General features: G+C 37.8%; 1 pseudogene; it reads left to right on the top strand.

Annotated features, from left to right (window-relative positions):
* Positions 1 to 3,696: 3,696 nt before the first annotated feature.
* Positions 3,697 to 6,695, top strand: LOC120248065 (annotated as a pseudogene).
* Positions 6,696 to 6,876: the final 181 nt, after the last annotated feature.

Here is a 6,876-nt window from a genome sequence, read left to right as displayed (position 1 = left end):
CTTGGGATTCTCTCCCTCTCTCTCTCTGCCCTCCCCCACTTGGACTTTCCTTCTCTTTCACAAATAAATAAATGGAATTTTTTAAAAAATGGATTTCAACTTTGGACTTTCCCTCTCAAAAATAAATAAATAAAACAAATACATAAATAAAATTTGTCCTTAAATAGTTTATTGTCAAGTTGGTTTCCATACAACACCCAGTGCTCATCCCAACAAGTGCCCTCCTCTATGCCCATCACCCCCTTCCCCTCTCCCCCACCCCCCTCAGTCCTTAGTTTGATCTCATCATTCAAGAGTCTCTCATGGTTTGCTTCCCTCCCTCTCCTCAACTATTTTTCCCCTTCTTCTACCACTTTGTCTTCCGTTAACTTCCTCCTACTCCACCTATATGTGCAAACATATGGTATTTGTCCTTCTCTGCCTGACTTATTTTGCTCAACATAACACCCTCTAGTTCCATCCATGTTGCTACAAATGGTCAGATTTCTTCCTCATTGCCATGTAGTATCCCATTGTATAAATATACCACATCTTCTTGATGCATTTGTCAGTTGATTGGACACTTAGGTTCTTTCCATGTTTTGGCTATTGTTGAGAGTGCTGCTATGAACAGCATTGGGGTACATGTGCCCCTATGCATCAGCACTCCTGTATCCTTTGGGTAAATTCCTAGTCCTGCTGCTGGGTCATAGGGGAGTTTTATTGTTAAGTTTTTGAGGAACCTCCATACTGTTTTCCAGAGGGGCTGTACCAGTTTACATTCCCACCAATAGCATAGGAGAGTGCCCGTTTCTCCACATCCTCGCCAGCATCTAGAGTCTCCTGATTTGCTCATTTTAGCCACTCTGACTGGCGTGAGGTGGTATCTCAGTGTGGTTTGATTTGTATTTCCCTGATGAGGAGGGATGCTGAGCATCGTTTCATGTGTCTTTGGTCATCTGGATATCCTCTTTGGAGAAGTGTCTGTTCATGTCTTCTGCCCATTTCTTCACTGGATTATTTGTTTTTCGGGTGTGGAGTTTGATTTCAACTTATCATCCAACAATAATGACTATGAAGAATTTCCCTCAAGATTTCCTAAGGATATACATAATGTCAGGTGAAAAGGTAAGGAGATTACATCAGCAAATAGCCAAGAAACAGGAGATCTTTATCCATTCATCAATCAATGGACACTTGGGCTGCTTCCATAATTTGGCTATTATAGATGATGTTGCTATAAACATAAGGGTGCATGTATTCCTTTGAATCAGTATTTTTGTATTCTTTGCATAAATATCTACTAGTGCGATTGCTGGATAGTAGGGTAGTTCTTTTTTTTAACCTTTTGAGGAACCTCCATACTGTTTTCCGAGTGGCTGCACCAGTTTGCATTCCCACCAGCAGTGGAAGAGAGTTCCTCTTCTCCACATTCTCATCAGCACCTGTTGTTTCTTGTATTGTTGATTTTAACCATTCTGACAGGTGTGAGGTGATATTTCATTGTAGTTTTGAATTGTTCCCTGATGATGAGTGATGCTGAGCATCTTTTCATCTGTCTGTGGCCATCTGTACATCTTCTTTGAAAAAATGACTATCCATGTCTTCTGCCCATTTTTAATTGGATTATTCATTTTTGGGGGTGTTGAGTTTTATAAGTTCTTTATATTTTGGATACTAATACTTAATCTGAAATATCATTTGCAAATATCTTCTCCCATCCCATAGGTTGCCTTTGAGTTTTATTGTTTCCTTGGCTGTGCAGAAGCTTTTTATTTTGATGATGTCCCAATAGTTTATGTGCTTTTGTTTCCCATGCCTTCAGAGATATAACTAGAAAAAAGTTGCTACAACTGATGTCAAAGACGTCACTACTTTTGTTCTTCTGTATGATTTTTTATGGTTTCAGTTCTCACATTTAGGTTTTTAATCCATTTTGAATGTATTTTTGTATATGGTGTTAAAGTGGTCTAGTTTCATTTTTCTCTGTAGTATGTTGCTGTCCAGTTTTTCCCAACACCATTTGTTGAAGAGACAGTCTTTTTCACATTGGATATTCTTTTCTGCTTTGTGGAAGATTAATAGATCATATAGGTGTGGATTCATTTCTGGGTTTTCTATTCTGTTCTATTGGACTGTGCCAGTACCATATGCCAGATTTTTGTGCCAGTACCATACTGTTTTGATTACTAAAGCATTGTAATATAACTTGAAGTTTGGAACTGTGATCCCTCCAGCTTTGCTTTTCTTTTAGAAACCCACATATTTACTATAAATATTATTCATTCCCATGAAACTCCAAGTGCTGCAACACAAAAAATAGGTTGATGTTAATTCCATTATAAAATATAATTTTGTAATTAAAAAGTTTTGTGAATAACTAAAAAGGATATGGTTAATGAAAGAAACTTATATGGTTTTTAATGACTTACCAAGAGTAGCCATTTGCAAGTGTATTTTTAAATAAGGGTCCATGCCCAACATGGGGCTTGAATTCAGGACCATGAGATCAAGAGCCACATGCTCTACCCACTGAGCCAGCCAGGCATCCTGCCATTTGCTAGTTACTAAATAATCCAGCTGCTGCACAAGAACAATAATATTATCTGCATACTCCCCTAACCAGAGATGTTATATTCTATTAGCTATAATAATGAAGAAGAGCAACGGAATCAAGAGAACAAATTATTCTTACTTAGAACATTTTGGTACTTCCATTTGGATGTAGGTACATATGAATTCACCTCACACACAAAAAAAATCTGGGCAGAACTTAGATTATTCAAAACCACTTAGTATGGTCTAGATATCTTTAGCTTTTTATCAGTACTTTTACCTTTACACTTATATAAGGATACCAAAGAGTTATTCATTGAAATCATATACAGTAAGGAAAAATGGATATATAAATATGGAAAGAATATAGAGTATCAGAGGAGTAAGAATAGAAGGGACAACTCAAACTTATCAATGGCCTTTATTGTTAAAAAAAAAAAAAACACTTTACCATAGCATGTATTATTTCAAACAGACATAAAAAACATGTTGTCATTTTTGTTTTTTCTTTGAGATTAAAATGGCTTATGATAAATTTCTAGGAGGGGAATGACTAGTCCAAAATACCTAAATATTTCTTTGGTGCCAAACCTTTTGCCAAACTGGAAAAGATACTTTGAATGCCGCAGATTAGCATATCTTCAAGTATTTATTATCTCAGCATACAGTCTGATAAACATTCTGATAAACATTCCTCCTATAACAAGGTGGGAAAGCCTCTTTCCACAATATAGCTCATCTGCCCTGTTTTCAGCCACCTGTCTTCTAAAACAGGTAAAATTCAGATATATTGGAAAGCACATAACAGAGAAATAAACTGATTTGTCAGTTTTTAAAAAAAAACTTCCCTAAAACCAGTACAAACCAATCTATATTTTAGATTAAAAAAAAAAAAAGCGAGTTGCAGAATTGGTTGCATACTATTATATAATACTAAGAAAAACGTTAGCAAAAGGATACATATTTACAAAGGAGAATGGGACAATGTTATGACCCTGAGAATATTCTTTGTGCCTCCAAGGAACTGAAAGAATTTTGAGACTGGTAAATGATTTTGATAATAGAGCAATCCTAAACTGTGTGAAGAGTTAAAGAACAAATACAAAATCATCAGTAAATAAATTATTTATCGAAATAAACAACAAAAAAACAAAACCGATGATGGCTGTAATTGCATAGGTAAAAAAATATATGTATGGAGCTGCTGGGTGGCTCAGTCAGTTGAGTGTCCAACTCTTGGTTTTGACTCAGGTCATGATCTCATGGTTCATGGCTTCGAGCCCCACATTGGGCTCCACGCTGACAGCATGGAGCTGGAGCCTGCTTGGGATTCTCTCCTTCCCTCTCTCTCTCAAAATAAATAAGTACACTTAACAAAACATAGAAATCTGAACAGAAGATAAAAACTTGGAAACACTGGTATTTATACGGTAACTACTGACAGGCATGGTTAAGATTTCGAGGAGTCTAGGGAAGGAAAAGGACCTAGGACAACATTTCTCAAACTTTTTGTTCTCAGAACTCTTTACACTTTTAGAACTTGAAGACCCTAAAGAGCTTTTGTTTATGAGTATTTTATGTATCAGTATTACCACAGTACAAATTAAAATTGAGAAATATTTTTATGTATTTACTAACTTAAAAGTAACAATAATAAACCCAGTACATATTGTATTAGATTCCTAGGGGTGCTGTAGAAAACAGTACCACAAACTGGTGGCTTTAAACAACAGAAATTCTCTCAGTTCTGGAAGTCCAAAATTAAGGTGTCCACAGGGCCATGTTCCTCCTGAAGGCTCTAGAAAAGGATCTATTATTCCCTGTCTCTCTCCTAGCTTCTGGTAGTTGAAGGCACTCCTCTAACTCTGGTAGTACCTTTGCTTCCAGTCTCAGCCTCTGGTATTTGCTTCCTTCGTGTCGCATTCTCATTTCTGTATCTGTATCCAAATTTCCTTCTTCTTAAAAGAATACCAATTATTGGATTTGGGCCCACTCTACTCCAGTATGACCTCATTTTAACTTGATTGCCCACAAACCTAAACATAAGCAACACTTTTTAATGAAAAATAACTTTGTTTTCCAATTAAAAAAAAACACATTGTTTTTAGTGAGTAGTGCATTATTGTAGGTTTGGAAATGATTTTAATATCTATTCTAATAGAAGACAGGTGGACTGTTATATCTACTTCTGCATTTACTCTGTTGCAATAGATTGTTTTGGTTAAAGTATAGGAAGAAAATCTGGTTGGAAAATGGAGAAGTATTTTAATAGCTTTTTCATGTTATTGAGGATATTCTTTGATGCTACACCCAAACTCAACAAGTTATAGCTTCTTAAAGGTTAGTTGCAGTGTGGAATCTGTAGCCATATTAATAACTTTTCATTCTCTGATTCATTGAAAACCATTGGAATACAAAAAGACATGAGTGGAAAAAGCGATGATATCTGAATAAAGCTTGTAGTTAAGTGTTGTCCACATGTTAATTTCTTAATTTTGATAAATGCACCACAGTTATGGAAGATTTTAGAGGTAGCTCAGTGAAGGTCACATAGGGAATCTTGGTACTATGTTTGCAACTCTTCTATAAAATTATTTCACATTTAAAAGTTGGTTTTTTTTGTTTTTTTTTTTTTTTTAAATGGGGGCACCTGGATAGCTAAGTTAGTCTAACATCTACTTCTTTGTTTTGGCTCAGGTTATGATCTCAGCATCATGGGATTGGGCCCACATCAGGCTCTGTGCTGAGCATGGAGCCTGCTTGGGGTTCTCTCTTTCTCTCCTTCTGCTCCTCTCCCCTGCTCACTCTCTCTCTCTCTCTCTCTAAAATAAAATTTTTTAATTAAAAAATTAAAAATAAAAGATTTTTTTAAAAAAATGGATGCTAATATTAACATATTTATTCGTGCTTTGCAAATTAAAACCTATTTTCACCTCTTATCTTGCTATAACATAACAAACTTATGGGGTTAGCAAGAATGGCTGGAATTGCTATGTTTATTTTATAAAAGAAAAACAGTGAAAGAAGTGCAGGTACTTGATGAGATCTTCACCGTTCAATGGTAGAACGAGAACTCTTCCCTTTTCTCTCCCTCTGTATCAATCCTCCAGAGAGATTCCCATTAGCCTGGACTAAGCACACTAATTTTGTGTTTCTCTAACATTCAGGGCTTACTTTTATTGCAGCTCTTAGCTCATTATATTTAAATAATTAGTCAATTGTGCCCCAACCTCTCAAAACCCAGTCTGTAAAAGCAGAAGATCTTACTCATTTTCTACGCCCTTAGGGCCTGTCATAGTTCAAGCACTACCAGGTGGTCCGTGAGAGTTTGCAGAATGATTCCAAATGTAGGATTCTGTCCACTGTGCCAGGTTGTAGTTTGAAACTATAAATGACTCAGCAGCTGAGGAGAGCAGGAGGAGGTTGAATAGACAGAAGATCCTGCCCTTCAGTATAAAATGCAATTGGGGATCATTTCCCAGCCCAAATTAGGAGTAAGAAGCCCAAGGATCACTCTAAAAAAAGAAGCCCAAGGTCACCAAGGAGTCAAGTGAGGAGAATAGTGGCAGGATAAAACTCAGAAGATGCACAGGGCTGCCGGAGACAGCAGCGGCATTAGTTCTCGGTCCAGTTCTACCTCCAGCTTTGACCCAGAACCAGTAATGGCTCCAGTTCCTTTTATGTGTCCAGCTGCTTAGAAAGTTCCAGCACATCCTGTGGGTCCAGCTCCAGAGTTAGCTCTTCAGCCTTTCCAGTCCCTCTTGGTGGCATAAATATGACAAAGGACAGTGTTCCTGCTCCCAGTCCAAACAACCCAAAAGAGATGAAAAAGAAAGGAAAAGGTACAGTCTTTCCCCTTAACCCACCAAGATGCACATTATGGAGATATTCTCCACCTATGGGAAAGTTAAAATGATTGACATGCCTGTAGAAAGGAAGCGTCCCAATCTATCTCAAGGCCACACATATGTGGAATTTGAGCATCCAGTTGAAGCCCAGAAGGTCCTGAAGCAATGGAGATACAAATCTATGGCCAAGAAATCACAGCCACTGCTGTGCTGGCCCCCTGGCCTAGGCCACCCCTGAAGCAATTCAGGCCTCCCAGAATGCTGCCACAGACTTCCATGTGGTGCAGGTCACCCCCCTCCCCCCATGGATGAGGATAAGATTATGCTCCCCCATGCACAGGTTCTCATGCCCAGCAGATCCCACTTCCATGGCTGCAGCTGGCTCCAACTCCTCTTGGTAAGCACATCACTGAACTTATATATCCCATATATATCCCATGCAACTCAATTTTATCACTGTTCTAGCCAAAGGAGGATCAGTAGGAAAGAAATC

The sequence above is a fragment of the Hyaena hyaena genome, unplaced genomic scaffold (genome assembly GCF_003009895.1).
Source record: "Hyaena hyaena isolate Hyena2069 unplaced genomic scaffold, ASM300989v1 scaffold_563, whole genome shotgun sequence".
Taxonomy (NCBI): domain Eukaryota; kingdom Metazoa; phylum Chordata; class Mammalia; order Carnivora; family Hyaenidae; genus Hyaena; species Hyaena hyaena.
The sequence above is the reverse complement of the archived record's forward strand: the minus strand, read 5'-3'. Positions and strand labels throughout refer to the sequence as shown.